The 19423-nt window shown below is 43.9% G+C and overlaps 1 pseudogene; it reads right to left on the reverse strand.

Moving 5' to 3' along the window:
* Nucleotides 1-408: 408 nt before the first annotated feature.
* The window catches only part of LOC115121558 (visual pigment-like receptor peropsin), a 44857-nt pseudogene continuing 25842 nt past the window's right edge, over nt 409-19423 (reverse strand).

The raw sequence follows: 19423 nt of genomic DNA on the forward strand, positions 1-19423 counted from the left end.
TATAGTGACACCTTATTCCCTATATAGTGACACCTTATTCCCTATACAGGGACACCCTAATCCCTACATAGTGACACCCTATTTCCTATACAGGGACACCCTATTCTCTGTAGTGGCACACTATTCACACTATTCCCTACGTACTACCATAGGGCCTGGTCAAAAGTAGTGCACTATGTAGAGATTAGGGTTCTATTTTGAACGCACTGTAAGAAAAAGGGTTCTGAAAGGGTTCTGTCCTCATTGGAGAACGCATATCTGTTCCAGGTAGAAACCTTATTGGTTTCAGGTAGAAAAAGGGTTCTACATGAAATAGGTTCTCTTATGGGGTACAACCCTTTAGGTTCTAGATAGCACTTTTTTTTCTAATAGTGTAAGGTGCCATTTTGGATACACATTTAGAGATTTTTAGAGTCTTTCACTCTCGTACTCTGGCATCTCAGAGTGCATGCTGGGTAGGGGGGTAAGGGGTACATTGGGAATGTAGTAGAGTGACTCCTGACTGACAGTAGGCGGCGTGTGGGATGGACTATTCACCCCTGAGTCTGAATCCTGAGCCACGGAACCTTCTGTCTGCAGCATCTCTTCTTCACTATATTTAACCTCTCTTGACTGCAGAGGAAGTGAGATCACAGGAATCACAGGAAGGGTCGTGGCCTCGGGATGGTCTTTCAGCTTCAGCTCCTCAAGCTCCTGGAAGTTCTTGAGGCGGACCACTTCCTTGTGGGCGGAGCCACCGTAACACGGCAACAGCACAAAGACTTCCTTACGGAACTTAGAACTCATTCCGAAGTAGATGAGGGGGTTGTAGAAGGAGGCGGATTTAGCGAAGAGACGGGTGAAGATTAAAGTCATGTTGGGGACGTGGTAACCACAGGCAGACCACATGGAGACCACAGCATAGGGAGACCATGCCATGATGAAGGCTGTGCAGATCACTATGGAGACCTGAAGGAGAAGTGACAGAGAAGAGAGATTAAAAAAGCTACAGGACTGTTTAGCTAGCTACAGGATTGGTTCGCTAGCTACATGACTGTTTAGCTAGCTACAGGACTGTTTGGCTAGCTACAGGGCTGTTTAGCTAGCTACAGGACTGTTTAGCTAGCTACAGGACTGTTTGGCTAGCTACAGGACTGTTTAGCTAGCTACAGGACTGTTTGGCTAGCTAAAGGACTGTTTGGCTAGCTACAGGACTGTTTGGCTCGCTACAGGACTGTTTGGCTAGCTACAGGACTGTTTGGCTAGCTACAGGACTGTTTGGCTAGCTAAAGGACTGTTTGGCTAGCTACAGGACTGTTTGGCTAGCTACAGGACTGTTTGGCTAGCTACAGAACTGTTTGGCTAGCTACAGGACTGTTTAGCTAGCTACAGGACTGTTTGGCTAGCTACAGGACTGTTTGGCTAGCACAGACTGGAATATGTTTTGGGATTCATCCGATAACATTGATGAGTTTACCACATCAGTCACCGGTGTCATTAATAAATGCATCGACGACAGTACATACATACATATCCCAACCAGAAGCCATGTATTAAGGGCAACATCCGTAATGAATTTAAGGATAGAGCTGTCGCTTTCAAGGAACGGAACACTAATCTGGAGAAATCCTGCTATGACCTCCATAGAGACATCAAACAGGCAAAGTGTCGATAAAGGACTAAGATCGAATCCTACAACACCGGCTCTGACGCTCGTTGGATGTGGCAGGGCTTGCAAACTATCACGGATTGCAAAGGGAATTGCAGCTGCTAGTTGCCCAGTGATGTAAGCCTACCAGAAGAGTGAAATGTCATCAATGCTCGCCTCAAGGCAAGCAACACTGAACAATGCATGAGAGCACCAGCCATTCCGGACGACTGTGTGATCTACATTTTTCATAGCCAATGTGAGTAAGACCTTTAAACAGGTTAACATTCACAAGGCCGCAATACCAGACGGAATACCAGGACACATAGGATGTGCTGACCAGCTGGCAAATGTCTTCACTAACCTTTTCAACCTCTCCCTGACTAAGTCTGTAATACCAACATGTTTCAAGCAGACCACCATCGTCCCTGTGCCCAAAAACGCCAAGCTAACCTGTCTAAATGACTATCGTCCGGTAGCACTCACATCTGTAGCCATGAAATGCTTTAACTTGACAGGGGGCAGTATTATCACGTCCGGATGAAATGCATGCCCAAATTCAACTGCCTGCTACTCATCCCCAGAAGATAATATATGCATATTATTAGTAGATTGGATAGAAAACACTCTGAAGATTCTAAAACTATTTGAATCATGTCTGTGAGTATAACAGAACTTATTTAGCAGGCGAAACCTCGAGGACAAACAAACCATTCAGATTTCTTTTTTAGGTCACTCTCTTTTCAATGGGTTTTCATTGGGAACCCAGATTTTCCGGACCTTCTTGCAGTTCCTACCGTTTCCACTGGATGTCACCAGTCTTTAGAAATTGGTTGAGGTTTTTCCTTTGTGTAATGAAGAAGTGGCCCTGTTCAAAACGAGGGTCACTTCAAGTGTACTGTTAGATAGAGGCGCGTGACCAGAAAGCTAGCTACAGTTTGTTTTCCTCCTGTATTGAACACAGATCATTCCATCTTCAATTTTATCGATTATTTACATAAAAAAATACCTAAAGTTGTATTACAAAAGTAGTTTTAAATGTTTTAGCAAAGTTTACAGGTAACTTTTGAGATATTTTATAGTCACGTTGCGCAAGTTGGAACCTGTGTTTTTCTGGATCAAACTCGCCAAAGAAATGGACATTTTGGATATATATCGACGGAATTAATTGAACAAAAGGACCAGTTGTGATGTTTATGGGACATATTGGAGTGCCAACAGAAGAAGGTCGTCAAAGGTAAGGCATGAATTATATTTTTATTTCTGCGTTTTGTGTCGCGCCTGCAGGGTTGAAATATGCTTCTCTCTCTTTGTTTACGAAGGTGCTACCCTCAGATAATAGCATCGTTTGCTTTCGCCGAAAAGCCTTTTTGAAATCTGACATGTTGACATGTTGACTTTAATTTGGTATCTTACATGCGTGATTTCATGAAAGTTAGATTTTTATAGTAATTTATTTGAATTTGGCGCTCTGCATTTTCACTGGCTTTTGGCCAGGTGGGACGCTAGCGTCCCACATATCCCAGAGAGGTTAAAAAGCTGTTCATGACTCACATCCACTCCATTATCCCAGAAACCCTAGACCCACTCCAATTTGCATACCGCCCCAACACATCAACAGATGACGCAATCTCTATTGCACTCAACACTGCTCTTTCCCACCTGGACAAAAGGAACACCCTATGTGAGAATGCTGTTCATTAGCTACAGCTCAGCGTTCAACAGCTTAGAGCCCTCATAGCTCATCACTAAGCTCAGGAACCTTTAACTGAACACCGCCCTCTGCAACTGGATTCTGGACATCCTGACGGGCCGCCCTCAGGCGGTGAGGATAGGCAACAACACATCCACCATGCTGACCCTCAAAACTGGGGCCCCTCAAGGGTGCATGCTGAGTCCACTCCTATACTCCCTGTTCACCCATGACTGTGTGGCTGAGCACGACTCCAACACCATCATTAAGTTTGCTGACGACACCACGGTGGTAGGCCTGATCACCGACGACGACGACACAGCCTATAGGGAGGAGGTCAGTGACCTGGCAATGTGGTGCCAGGACAACAACCTCTCCCTCAACGTCGATGTCCATATCACTAAGGAATTAGGGTGGTCCACATACACCAACACAATCCTTAAAAAGGCACGACAACGCCTCTTCCCCCTTGTGATGCTGAAAAGATTTGGCACGGGCCCTCAGCTCTTCAAAAAGTTCTACAGCTGCACCATTGAGAGCATCTTGACTGGCTGCATCACTGCTTGGTATGGCAACTGCTTGGCATCTGACCATAAGGCACTACAGAGGGTCGTGTGTACGGCCCAGTACATCACTATACCAGGCGGTGTCAAAGGAAGGCCTTAAAAATGGTCAAGAACTCCAGCCACCCAAGTCATAGACTGTTCTCTCTGCTACCTCACGGCAAGCGGTACCGATGCACCATGTCTGGAACCAACAGGACCCTGAACAGCTTCTACCCTCAAGCCATAAGGCTGCTAAATAGTTGACCAAATAGCTACCCGGACGATCTGCATTGACACCGTTTTGCACATCTCTTTTGACTCATCACATTCACTTCTGCTACTGCTTATTATCTATCATATTGCTTAGTCACTTTACCCTTGCCTTTATGTACATACGTATCTACCTTAATTACCTCGTACCCCTGCACATGGACTGGGTACTGGTACCCCGTGTATATAGCCAAGTTCTCATTACTCAGTACTGGTACCCCGTGTATATAGTCAAGTTCTCATTACTCAGTACTGGTACCCCGTGTATATAGACAGGTTATCATTACTCAGTACTGGTACCCTGTGTATATAACCTAGTTCTCATTACTCAGTACTGGTACCCCGTGTATATAGTCAAGTTATCATTACTCAGTACTGGTACCCCGTGTATATAGCAGAGTTCTCATTACTCAGTACTGGTACCCCGTGTATATAGCAGAGTTCTCATTACTCAGTACTGGTACCCCGTGTATATAGCAGAGTTCTCATTACTCAGTACTGGTACCCCGTGTATATAACCTAGTTATCATTACTCAGTACTGGTACCCCGTGTATATAGACAGGTTATCATTACTCAGTACTGGTACCCCGTGTATATAGCCAAGTTATCATTACTCAGTACTGGTACCCCGTGTATATAGCCAAGTTATCATTACTCAGTACTGGTACCCCGTGTATATAGCAGAGTTCTCATTACTCAGTACTGGTACCCCGTGTATATAGCAGAGTTATCATTACTCAGTACTGGTACCCCGTGTATATAGCCAAGTTATCATTACTCAGTACTGGTACCCCGTGTATATAGTCAAGTTATCATTACTCAGTACTGGTACCCCGTGTATATAGCCAAGTTATCATTACTCAGTACTGGTACCCCGTGTATCGAGCCAAGTTCTCATTACTCAGTACTGGTACCCCGTGTATATAGCCAAGTTATCATTACTCAGTACTGGTACCCCGTGTATATAGTCAAGTTATCATTACTCAGTACTGGTACCCCGTGTATATAGTCAAGTTATCATTACTCAGTACTGGTACCCCGTGTATCGAGCCAAGTTCTCATTACTCATTGTGTATTTATTCCTTGTGTTATTATTTTTCTATTTTCTTTCTCTCCGTGTAGTTGTGAAGGGCCCCGTAAGTCAGCATTTCACTGTTAGTCTACACGTGTAGTTGTGAAGGGCCCCGTAAGTCAGCATTTCACTGTTAGTCTACACGTGTAGTTGTGAGGGGCCCGTAAGTCAGCATTTCACTGTTAGTCTACACGTGTAGTTGTGAAGGGCCCCGTAAGTCAGCATTTCACTGTTAGTCTACACGTGTAGTTGTGAGGGGCCCGTAAGTCAGCATTTCACTGTTAGTCTACACGTGTAGTTGTGAGGGGCCCGTAAGTCAGCATTTCACTGTTAGTCTACACGTGTAGTTGTGAAGGGCCCCGTAAGTCAGCATTTCACTGTTAGTCTACACGTGTAGTTGTGAAGGGCCCGTAAGTCAGCATTTCACTGTTAGTCTACACGTGTAGTTGTGAAGGGCCCGTAAGTCAGCATTTCACTGTTAGTCTACACGTGTAGTTGTGAAGGGGCCCGTAAGTCAGCATTTCACTGTTAGTCTACACGTGTAGTGGTGAGGGGCCCGTAAGTCAGCATTTCACTGTTAGTCTACACGTGTAGTTGTGAAGGGCCCGTAAGTCAGCATTTCACTGTTAGTCTACACGTGTAGTTGTGAAGGGCCCCGTAAGTCAGCATTTCACTGTTAGTCTACACGTGTAGTTGTGAAGGGCCCCGTAAGTCAGCATTTCACTGTTAGTCTACACATGTCGTTATGAAGGGCCCGTAAGTCAGCATTTCACTGTTAGTCTACACGTGTAGTTGTGAAGGGCCCCGTAAGTCAGCATTTCACTGTTAGTCTACACGTGTAGTTGTGAAGGGCCCCGTAAGTCAGCATTTCACTGTTAGTCTACGCGTGTAGTTGTGAAGGGCCCGTAAGTCAGCATTTCACTGTTAGTCTACACGTGTAGTTGTGAAGGGCCCGTAAGTCAGCATTTCACTGTTAGTCTACACGTGTAGTTGGGAAGGGCCCGTAAGTCAGCATTTCACTGTTAGTCTACACGTGTAGTTGGGAAGGGCCCCGTAAGTCAGCATTTCACTGTTAGTCTACACGTGTAGTTGTGAAGGGCCCCGTAAGTCAGCATTTCACTGTTAGTCTACACGTGTAGTTGTGAAGGGCCCCGTAAGTCAGCATTTCACTGTTAGTCTACACGTGTAGTTGGGAAGGGCCCCGTAAGTCAGCATTTCACTGTTAGTCTACACGTGTTGTTGTGAAGGGCCCGTAAGTCAGCATTTCACTGTTAGTCTACACGTGTAGTTGTGAAGGGCCCCGTAAGTCAGCATTTCACTGTTAGTCTACACGTGTAGTTGGGAAGGGCCCCGTAAGTCAGCATCCATTTCTGTTTCTGTTCTGTTGATGTAAATAGGTCTTCTAACTAAATGTTATTGATTGAACTGATTGATTGATTGATTGATTGGTTGGTTGGTTGGTTAATTGTCTCACCCTCGTGACGTCTCGTTCCACCTTCCTCTGTCTGGCTGAGAGGTATCCATCAGCAGACATGGCATTGCTGCTCACCACTGTATGGATGATGGCTATATAGGAGAACACCATGACCATGACCGGGACGAAGAAGCAGGAGATAAGGATGGACATGATGTAGGACTTGTAGATGGTGGAGTAGTTAGCCTTGGACCAGTCCACCTCACAGGTCCCGTACCCGCAGTCTGGAGGTGGAGATATGGGGATGAATGGGTTAGAGTGGTGTTTGGAGAGGTGGTCGCATGAATGAATGGATGAACGGATGGATGGATGGATGGATATATAGAGGGATGGATGGGTGGGTGGATGGATGGGTGGGTGGATGGATGGATGGATGGATGAACGGCTGGATGGATGGATGGATGAATGGATGAATACATGGATATATAGAGGGATAAATGGATGGATGGATGGATATATAGAGGGATAAATGGATGGATATACAGAGGGATAAATGGTTGGATGGATGAACAGATGGATGGATATATAGAGGGATGGATGGATATATAGAGGGATGAATGGATGGATGAATGAATACATGGATATATAGATGGATGGATGGATGAACGGATGGATGAACGGATGGATGGATATATAGAGGGATAAATGGATATATAGAGGGATAAATGGATGGATGGATGGATGGATGGATGGATGGATGTATAGAGGGATAGATGGATATATAGAGGGATGGATGGATTGATGGATGGATGGATGGATATATAGAGGGATGGATGGATGGATGGATGGATGGATGGATGGATGGATGGATGGATGGATGGATGGATGGATGGATGGATGGATGTATGTATGGATGGATGGAGGGAGGGAGGGAGGAGACACTAACCTGTGTAGCTGCCCCAGCCCAGCAGTGGAGCGACAGACCAGAACAAAGCTCCAACCCAGATGAACATTAGAGAGATGCAGATGGTGCTTAAACTGATGCAGTAGGCTGAAATGGATGGATGAATGAACACACACACACACAGGCAATGAGTGGATGGATCAACGGATTGATGACATCGGTTGATGTAAAAAGGGCTTTATATATTAATGTGATTGATTGATATAACATGGTTTGAGGCACAGTGTGTAAAACACGATAATCAACATTTCCCTATAATCCTGCAGTCACCCTCAACATTTCCCTATAATCCTGCAGTCACCCTCAACATTTCCCTATAATCCTGCAGTCACCCTCAACATTTCCCTATAATCCTGCAGTCACCCTCAACATTTCCCTATAATCCTGCAGTCACCCTCAACATTTCCCTATAATCCTGCAGTCACCCTCAACATTTCCCTATAATCCTGCAGTCATCAACATTTCCCTATAATCCTAGAGTCATCAACATTTCCCTTTAATCCTGATGTCATCAACATTTCCTATAATCCTGCAGTCACCCTCAACATTTCCCTTTATCCCTGCAGTCACCCTCAACATTTCCCTATAATCCTGCAGTCACACTCAACATTTCCCTATAATCCTGCAGTCACCCTCAACATTTCCCTATAATCCTGCAGTCACCCTCAACATTTCCCTATAATCATGCAGTCACCCTCAACATCGCCTATAATCGTGCAGTCACCCTCAACATTTCCCTTTAATCCTGCGGTCACCCTCAACATTTCCCTATAATCCTGCAGTCACCCTCAACATTTCCCTTTAATCCTGCAGTCACCCTCAACATTTGCCTTTATCCCTGCAGTCACCCTCAACATTTCCCTATAATGTGCAGTCACCCTCAACATCGTCTATAATCGTTGATGTCACCCTTAGCATTTCCCTTTAATCCTGCAGTCACCCTCAACATTTCCCTTTATCCTTGCAGTCACCCTCAACATTTCCCTATAATCCTGCAGTCACCCTCAACATTCTATAATCCTGCAGTCACCCTCAACATTTCCCTATAATCCTGCAGTCACCCTCAACATTTCCCTTTAATCCTGCAGTCACCCTCAACATTTCCCTTTAATCCTGCAGTCACCCTCAACATTTCCCTTTAATCCTGCAGTCACCCTCAACATTTCCCTTTAATCCTGCAGTCACCCTCAACATTTCCCTTTAATCCTGCGGTCACCCTCAACATTTCCCTTTAATCCTGCAGTCACCCTCAACATTTCCCTTTATCCCTGCAGTCACCCTCAACATTTCCCTATAATCCTGCAGTCACCCTCAACATTTCCTTATAATCCTGCAGTCACCCTCAACATTTCCCTATAATCATGCAGTCACCCTCAACATTTCCCTTTAATCCTGCAGTCACCCTCAACATTTCCCTATATTCCTGCAGTCACCCTCAACATTTCCCTATAATCCTGCAGTCACCCTCAACATTTCCCTTTAATCCTGCAGTCACCCTCAACATTTGCCTTTATCCCTGCAGTCACCCTCAACATTTCCCTTTAATCCTGCAGTCACCCTCAACATTTCTATAATCTGCAGTCACCCTTAGCATTTCCCTTTAATCCTGCAGTCACCCTCAACATTTCCCTTTATCCTTGCAGTCACCCTCAACATTTCCCTATAATCCTGCAGTCACCCTCAACATCGTCTATAATCGTGCGGTCACCCTTAGCATTTCCCTTTAATCCTGCAGTCACCCTCAACATTTCCCTTTAATCCTGCAGTCACCCTCAACATTTCCCTTTAATCCTGCAGTCACCCTCAACATTTCCCTATAATCATGCAGTCACCCTCAACATCGCCTATAATCGTGCAGTCACCCTCAACATTTCCCTTTAATCCTGCGGTCACCCTCAACATTTCCCTATAATCCTGCAGTCACCCTCAACATTTCCCTATAATCCTGCAGTCACCCTCAACATTTCCCTTTAATCCTGCAGTCACCCTCAACATTTCCCTATAATCCTGCAGTCACCCTCAACATTTCCCTTTATCCCTGCAGTCACCCTCAACATTTCCCTATAATCCTGCAGTCACCCTCAACATTTCCCTATAATCCTGCAGTCACCCTCAACATTTCCCTATAATCCTGCAGTCACCCTCAACATTTCCCTATAATCATGCAGTCACCCTCAACATCGCCTATAATCGTGCAGTCACCCTCAACATTTCCCTTTAATCCTGCGGTCACCCTCAACATTTCCCTATAATCCTGCAGTCACCCTCAACATTTCCCTTTAATCCTGCAGTCACCCTCAACATTTGCCTTTATCCCTGCAGTCACCCTCAACATTTCCCTATAATCGTGCAGTCACCCTCAACATCGTCTATAATCGTGCAGTCACCCTTAGCATTTCCCTTTAATCCTGCAGTCACCCTCAACATTTCCCTTTATCCTTGCAGTCACCCTCAACATTTCCCTATAATCCTGCAGTCACCCTCAACATCGTCTATAATCGTGCGGTCACCCTTAGCATTTCCCTTTAATCCTGCAGTCACCCTCAACATTTCCCTTTAATCCTGCAGTCACCCTCAACATTTCCCTTTAATCCTGCAGTCACCCTCAACATTTCCCTTTAATCCTGCAGTCACCCTCAACATTTCCCTTTAATCCTGCAGTCACCCTCAACATTTCCCTTTAATCCTGCGGTCACCCTCAACATTTCCCTTTAATCCTGCAGTCACCCTCAACATTTCCCTTTATCCCTGCAGTCACCCTCAACATTTCCCTATAATCCTGCAGTCACCCTCAACATTTCCTTATAATCCTGCAGTCACCCTCAACATTTCCCTATAATCATGCAGTCACCCTCAACATTTCCCTTTAATCCTGCAGTCACCCTCAACATTTCCCTATATTCCTGCAGTCACCCTCAACATTTCCCTATAATCCTGCAGTCACCCTCAACATTTCCCTTTAATCCTGCAGTCACCCTCAACATTTCCCTTTATCCCTGCAGTCACCCTCAACATTTCCCTATAATCGTGCAGTCACCCTCAACATTGCCTATAATCGTGCAGTCACCCTTAGCATTTCCCTTTAATCCTGCAGTCACCCTCAACATTTCCCTTTAATCCTGCAGTCACCCTCAACATTTCCCTTTAATCCTGCAGTCACCCTCAACATTTCCCTTTAATCCTGCAGTCACCCTTAGCATTTCCCTTTAATCCTGCAGTCACCCTCAACATTTCCCTTTAATCCTGCAGTCACCCTCAACATTTCCCTTTAATCCTGCAGTCACCCTCAACATTTCCCTTTAATCCCTGCAGTCACCCTCAACATTTCCCTTATAATCCTGCAGTCACCCTCAACATTTCCCTTTAATCCTGCAGTCACCCTCAACATTTCCCTTTAATCCTGCAGTCACCCTCAACATTTCCCTTTAATCCTGCAGTCACCCTCAACATTTCCCTATAATCCTGCAGTCACCCTCAACATTTCCTTATAATCCTGCAGTCACCCTCAACATTTCCCTTTAATCCTGCAGTCACCCTCAACATTTCCCTTTAATCCTGCAGTCACCCTCAACATTTCCCTATAATCCTGCAGTCACCCTCAACATTTCCCTATAATCCTGCAGTCACCCTCAACATTTCCCTTTTAATCTGCAGTCACCCTCAACATTTCCCTTAATCCTGCAGTCACCCTCAACATTTGCCTATAATCCTGCAGTCACCCTCAACATTTCCCTTTAATCCTGCAGTCACCCTCAACATTTCCCTTTAATCCCTGCAGTCACCCTCAACATTTCCCTATAATCCTGCAGTCACCCTCAACATGTCCCTTAATCGTGCAGTCACCCTTAGCATTTCCCTTTAATCCTGCAGTCACCCTCAACATTTCCCTTTAATCCTGCAGTCACCCTCAACATTTCCCTTTAATCCTGCAGTCACCCTCAACATGTCCCTTTAATCCTGCAGTCACCCTCAACATTTCCCTTTAATCCTGCAGTCACCCTTAGCATTTCCCTTTAATCCTGCAGTCACCCTCAACATTTCCCTTTAATCCTGCAGTCACCCTCAACATTTCCCTTTAATCCTGCAGTCACCCTTAGCATTTCCCTTTAATCCTGCAGTCACCCTCAACATTTCCCTTTAGTCCTGCAGTCACCCTCAACATGTCCCTTTAATCCTGCAGTCACCCTCAACATTTCCCTTTAATCCTGCAGTCACCCTTAGCATTTCCCTTTAATCCTGCAGTCACCCTCAACATTTCCCTTTAATCCTGCAGTCACCCTCAACATGTCCCTTTAATCCTGCAGTCACCCTCAACATTTCCCTATAATCCTGCAGTCACCCTCAACATTTCCCTTTATCCCTGCAGTCACCCTCAACATTTCCCTTTATCCCTGCAGTCACCCTCAACATTTCCCTTTAATCCTGCAGTCACCCTCAACATTTCCCTATAATCCTGCAGTCACCCTCAACATTTCCCTATAATCCTGCAGTCACCCTCAACATTTCCCTTTAATCCTGCAGTCACCCTCAACATTTCCCTTTAATCCTGCAGTCACCCTCAACATTTCCCTCACTGCATAGCAATTTTGACGCATCCCGGAGCTCCGGCATCAAACATGACATCACTAGTTAACACACCTGATTCAACTTGTCAATTAACACACTATTAACACCTATGGAAGTTTTACAAAATAATATGGCTAACATTGAATTTCAAAAAAGCCTGTATTGTTCTTCAAAAGATTGTGTGTAGAACCTTTGCGATTGAGAACGTTTTTTTTATAGTATCATTCTCCATAAAGGTTCTATAAAGAACCATTAAAAAGGGTTCTAAATAGCCCAAAAAGGATTGTCAACATAGCGGAACACTTTTTGTTTTTGCTATATAGAACCTTTTTTAATAGTTCTTTAGAGGAACCTTAGGAAAGTTACATACAGGTTCCATTTAGAACCTCATGAGCATGATTCTTTATAGAACCTTCAAAAAAAAGGTTCTATACAGCAGCAAAAAGGTGATCTGCTATTGGTTACAAGCCAAACAACCCTTATCTGGTGCAATATAGAACCATTTGTTTTTCTGTGTAGTCCTTGATCCTAGATCAGTGTGTCACCCTCTCTAAAAGGGCTCTGATTTCCAAATGATATTCCTCTGCAAGCACGCGACAGGAAAAGTTGGAGGGAAGCTGGCACGTTAAAGTCCTGAATTCTTTCCACCCCAGTTATGAATGTCAGACTGTGACATTTTATGAACAATGAGTCTCTTTTTTCAGGCGCCACCCGGCAAGCACTTGTAAATTACTCCCACTGAAAATAACCTTTCTTGACAAAGTACATATAGGTTTGTATTCAGTGAGCGGAGAATGAATCGATTGTTGTGATTGGTGTGCTTCCAATGACCAACAAAATTAAATCAGTCACTTATATCTGATTACAGGACATGTTGTGTGAATCCTGTATGAGGTGATATGCTTTTTAGTGCCTCAGTAAATGATGTAACACAATAGTCTAATTGAGGCCAATCTGAACGATCAATTTCAAATCATTTCAATGTGATATGACTTATGAAAGACGTTTAGCACACAATCAAATAATGACACATACAGTACTATATCCAGTCAACTGATGAACTAAAAAAACAACCCAGAATGTATTAAATTGTATACAATTGATTGATGAATAGACTACTCTACCCAAGATGTCAGCCATGTTGTATTTCTTTCGGAATAATCTCAAAACATACTGTAAAACATCCCCTCCTGTAAAACCTCCCCTCCTGTAAAACCTCTCCTCATGTAAACCTCCCCTCCTGTAAAACCTCCCCTCCTGTAAAACCTCCCCCTGTAAAACCTCTCCTCCTGTAAAACCTCTCCTCCTGTAAAACCTCCCCTCCTGTAAAACCTCTCCTCATGTAAACTTCCCCTCCTGTAAAACCTCTCTTCATGTAAAACATCCCCTCCTGTAAAACCTCTCCTCCTGTAAACCTCCCCTCCTGTAAAACCTCTCCTCCTGTAAAACCTCTCCTCCTGTAAAACCTCCCCTCCTGTAAAACCTCTCCCCATGTAAACTTCCCCTCCTGTAAAACCTCTCCTCATGTAAACTTCCCCTCCTGTAAAACCTCCCCTCCTGTAAAACCTCTCCTCCTGTAAAACCTCTCCTCCTGTAAAAACCTCCCCTTCGGAGCAATCAACCCACCATAGAGTGATAACAACAGAAGTTAACAGAAGCAGTTATTCTATTATTACCTAGTTAAGACATTCCTCACCTCAACCTCACCTCAAATTAAGTTAATTGTCAGGTCTGGTGTAGAGAATGTACTATAATAGTTATCATTAATCAAACAGTAATCTCCTTCCATAATGACAGCCCATTAACAGCGAGAACAACATATATCACGCTCTTTCTTCTCTTGTCAGATAAGACCTACTGGAATGTGACTCCCCAATTGACACCATGTTCCCTATTTAGTGCACTACTTTTGACCAGGGCTGACACCATGTACCCTATTTAGTGCACTACGTTTGACCAGGCCCTATGGACCGCACCCTAACTTCTTTCCAGAGAGACATCAGGGATTGTAACATACTTTGTTTCACGGAAACATGTCTTTCTCTGGGATATACTGTTGGAGTCGGTCCAACTGGATTCTCAGTTCATCGCTCTGACAGGAATAAACATCTCTCCGGAAGAAGAAGAAGAAGAAGAAGAAGGGTGGGGGTGTACAGTTGAAGTCGGAAGTTTACATATACTTAAGTTGGAGCCATAAAACTCGTTTTTCAGCCACTCCACAAATTTCATGTTAACAAACTATAGTTTTGGCAAGTCTGTTAGGACATCTACTTTGTGCATGACACAAGTAATCTTTCCAACAATTGTTTAGGCTACCCGAAACGTTTCACCCAAGTTAAACAATTTAAAGGCAATGCTACCAAATACTAATTGAGTGTATGTAAACTTCTGACCCACTGGGAATGTGATGAAAGAAATAAAAGCTGAAATAAATCATTCTCTCTACTATTTTTCTGACATTTCACATTCTTAAAATAAAGTGGTGATCCTAACTGACCTGACAGGGAAATTTTACTGGGATGAAATGTCAGGAATTGTGAGAAACTGAGTTTAAATGTATTTGGCTAAGGCGTATGTAAACTTCCGACTTCAACTGTATGTTTCATGATTAACGACTCATGTGATAACACACAGGAACTCAAGTCCTTTGTTCCCCCGACCTATCAAATGCTGTATTATCTCCCAATAGATTTGACTTCGATTATGGTCAAGGCCGTGTACACCCCCCCTCAAGCCGATACCCAAACGGCCCTCAAGGAACTTCCCTGGACTTTATGCAAATCTTCTCCAGGTAAATATTTCTGTAGGCGATGGCCTTGTTATGGAAGGTTTGGGAACCGCTTTCTTTTAGTTGGTTGTATAATTTAACGGCTCTTTTTGGGGATTTTGATAATTACCGGGTACCGGCCTAATTCTGCTCTGTATTATTTGGTGTTTTACGTTGTACACAGAGGATGTTTTTTTGCAGTATTCTGCATGCAGAGTCTCTATTTGGTGATGGTCCCATTTTGTGAAATCTTGGTTGGTGAGCGGACCCCAGACATCACAACCACAAAGGGTAATGGGTAATGGGTTCTATAATTGATTAAAGTATTTTTGGCCAGTTCCAGAGCAATGGTGTCTAGATGGAATTTGTATTTGTGGTCCTAGCAACTGGACCTTTTTTGAAACACCATTATTTTTGTCTTACTTAGATTTACTGTCAGGGCCCAGGTCTGACAGAACCTGTGTAGAATATCTAGGTGCTGCTGTAGGCCCTCCTTGGTTGGTGACAGAAGCACCAGATCATCAGGAAACAGTAGACATTTGACTTCAGATTCTAGTAGGGTGTTGGGTGTTCACCAATTTATTGATATATATGTTGAAGACTGGGGTTCTGCATCCTGGTCTCAACGGCCCTGTATAAAGAAATGTTTGTATTTTTGGCCAATTTTGTTGTTTGTGTTCATGGATTTTATAATGTTGGATGTTTTTCCCCCAACACCATTTTCCATCAATTTGTATAGCAGACCCAAATGCCAAATGGAGTGAAGCTTTTTTTAGACTTTGGCTTTGTTTTGGTTTGTTTGTTTGTCAATTAGGGTGTGCAGGGTGAATACATGGTCTGTTGTATGGTAATTTGTTAAAGCCAATTGGACATTTGCTCAGTACATTGTTTTCACTGAGGAAATGTACAAGTATGCTGTTAACCTGTTGCTTCTACTCGGGACGCTTGCGTCCCAACTAGAGCTCTGGAAATGCAAATGCGCTACGCTAAATGCTAATAGTATTAGTTAAAACTCAAAAGTTCATTAAAATACACATGCAGGGTATCGAATTAAAGCTACACTCGTTGTGAATCCAGGCAACAAGTCAGATTTTTAAAATGCTTTTCGGCGAAAGCATGAGAAGCTATTATCTGATAGCATGTAACACCCCAAAAGACCCACAGGGGACGTAAACAAAATAATTAGCATTTCGGCGTTACACAAACCGCACAATAAAATAGAAAACATTCATTACCTTTCACCATCTTCTTTGTTGGCACTCCTAGATGTCCCATAAACACTATTTGGGTCTTTATTTCGATTAAAACGGTCCATATAAAGCCTAGATATCGTTATATGTAGACTGTGTGATAAACGAAAAAAACATAGTTTCAAAACGTAACGTCATTTTTTAAAATTCAAAAAGTCGACGATAAACTTTCACAAAACACTTCGAAATACGTTTGTAATGCAACTTTAGGTATTAGTAAACGTTAATAAGCGATAAAATTCATCAGGAGGCGATGTAAAGATCATTAGCTGTCCGTCTGGAAAAATGTCCGGCTAGAAACTCAACGAAAATATCCGGTCCTAGACCAAAGGAGATACGGTGCCCTGCATGTGTTTGACCAAGAAAAAACTCGAAGGGAAATGACAAGACTCTAGACACCGTGTGGAAGCTGTAGGTACTGCAACCTCAGTCAATTAATTGTGGTTCACCTTTATCAATGGGTTCAAGTAGCGCATGGATATATTTTCCCATTTTCAGTGATCAGTTTTTCCTGTGCTTTTCGATGTAAATGCCGTTCTGGTAAAGCCACAGCAGTGATTTAACCAGTTTTATAAACGTCTGAGTGTTTTCTATCCACACAGACTAAGCAAATGCATATACTATATTCCTGGCATGAGTAGCAGGGCGCTGAAATGTTGCGCGATTTTTAACAGAATTTTCAAAAAAGTAGAGGGTCGACTTAAGAGGTTAATGATAATGCAGAGGAATTTCCTAAGTTTGCTGTTGATAGTTATTGGGGGCGGCAGCAGGTAGCCTAGTGGTTAGAGCGTTGGGCCAGTAACTGACAGGTTGCTGGATCAAATCACCGAGCTGGCAAGGTAAAAATCTGTCATTCTGCCCCTAAACAAGGCAGTTATTTTATTGTGTTACTTTTTATAATTTTTTACTTTAGTTTATTTGGTAAATATTTTCTAAACTCTTCTTGAACTGCACTGTTGGTTAAGGGCTTGTAAGTCAGCATTTCACAGTAAGGTCTACACTGTTGGTTAAGGGCTTGTAAGTCAGCATTTCACAGTAAGGTCTACACTGTTGGTTAAGGGCTTGTAAGTCAGCATTTCACAGTAAGGTCTACACTGTTGGTTAAGGGCTTGTAAGTCAGCATTTCACAGTAAGGTCTACACTGTTGGTTAAGGGCTTGTAAGTCAGCATTTCACAGTAAGGTCTACACTGTTGGTTAAGGGCTTGTAAGTCAGCATTTCACAGTCTACACTTGTGTTTCGCGCATGTGACAAAGTTTGATTTGATTTTAATCATAAAACGGAATTTCTGGAAAACCTGGGAATTCAGAGGAAGTTACCAGCGTTTTGTCAACCTACTCGAGATGATAGTTTAGCTGTTATAATTTACATGTTATTCTGTTATTCTGACCTTTGTTAGGCTGGCATCCCTTGATGTATCTGGTGACACTGATGACAGTCAGGGTGTTGATGCTGGCCAGGCCAAACAACAAGGTGAAGAAGCCATCAACCTATAGGAGAGGAGATAGGGGGAGGGTCAGTAAGCTATTGGTTCACATCTGATAATGACTGGCTGTCTCTGCCTGTCACTCAGTGATGACTGACAGGTTACTGGAAGCATACTTTCCTTAGGGGAGGGACCATTTAGTTTGTTTTTGCTGTAGTCTATATCAGATAATATAACACGTTGCTCTGGTCTGTATCAGATAGTATAATACTTATATTTGGTTTGTATCAGAGAATGGCTTCAGGGCCTGTACGTACTACACCGGCTCCGACGCTTGTCGGATGTGGCAGGGCTTGCAAAATATTACAGACTACAAAGGGAAGCACAGCTGCGAGCTGCCCAGTGACACGAGCCTACTAGACGAGATAAATTACTTCTACGCTCGCTTCGAGGCAAGCAACACTGAAGCATGCATGAGAGCATCAGTTGTTCCGGATGACTGTGTGATCGCACTCTCCATAGCCGATGTGAGTAAGACCTTTAAGCAGGTTAACATTCACAAGGCCGCAGAGCCAGACAGATTACCAGGACGTGTACTCCGAGCATGCGCTGACCAACTGGCAAGTGTCTTCACTGACATTTTCAACCGGTCCCTAACTGAGTCTGTAATACCAACATGTTTCAAGCAGACCACCATAGTCCCTGTGTCCAAGAACACTAAAGTAACACTAAAGTAAGCTGCCTAAATGATTACTGACCCGTAGCACTCACGTCTGTAGCCATGAAGTGCTTTGAAAGGCTCTTCATGGCTCACATCCACACCATTATCCCAGAAACCCTAGACCCACTCAAATTTGCATACCGCCTCAACAGATCCACAGATTACACAATCTCTATTGCACTCCACACTGCTCTTTCCCACCTGGACAAAATTAACACCTATGTGAGTATGCTGTTCATTGACTACAGCTCAGTGTTCAACACCATAGTGCCAACAAAGCTCATCACTATGCTAAGGATCCTGGGACTAAACACCTCCCTCTGCAACTTGTTTATAGACTTCCTGACTGAAGTGCCAGGATAACAACCTCTCCCTCAACGTGATCAAGAAAAAGGAGATGATTGTGGACTACAGGAAAAGGAGGACCGAGCACGCCCCCATTTTCATCGACAGGGCTGTAGTGGAGCCGTGCTTCTACACCTGCATTGCTTGCTATTTGTGGTTTTAGGCTGGGTTTCTGTACAGCACTTTGAGATATCAGCTGATGTACGAAGGGCTATATAAATACATATTGATTTGATTTGATTTGAGAGCTTCAAGTTCCTTGGTGTCCACATCACCAACAAACTATCATGATCCAAACACACCGAGACAATAGTGAAGAAACCTATTCCACCTCAGGAGACTGAACAAATTTGGCATGGGTCCTCAGATCCTCACAAAGTTCTACAGCTGCACCATCGAGAGCGTTGGTTGCATTACTGCCTGATTGACAACTGCTCACCTCCGACCGCAAAGCACTAGAGGGTTGTGAAGACGGCCCAGTACATCACTGGGGCCAAGCTTCCTGCCATGCAAGACCTCTATACCAGGCGGTGTCAGAGGAAGGCCCTAAAAATGTTCAAAGACTCCAGCCACCCTAGTCATAGACTGTTCTCTCTGCTACCTCACGGCAAGCAGTACTGGAGGGCCAAGTCTAGGGCCTAAAGGCTCCTTAACAGCTTCTACCCCCCAAGCCATATGACTCCTGAACAGCTAATCAAATGTCTACCCAGACGATTGCATTGTCCCCCCCCCCCCCCCTTTTACACTGCTGCTACTCTCTGTT

This window comes from Oncorhynchus nerka, linkage group LG23 (genome assembly GCF_034236695.1).
Source record: "Oncorhynchus nerka isolate Pitt River linkage group LG23, Oner_Uvic_2.0, whole genome shotgun sequence".
In the NCBI taxonomy this organism is placed as follows: domain Eukaryota; kingdom Metazoa; phylum Chordata; class Actinopteri; order Salmoniformes; family Salmonidae; genus Oncorhynchus; species Oncorhynchus nerka.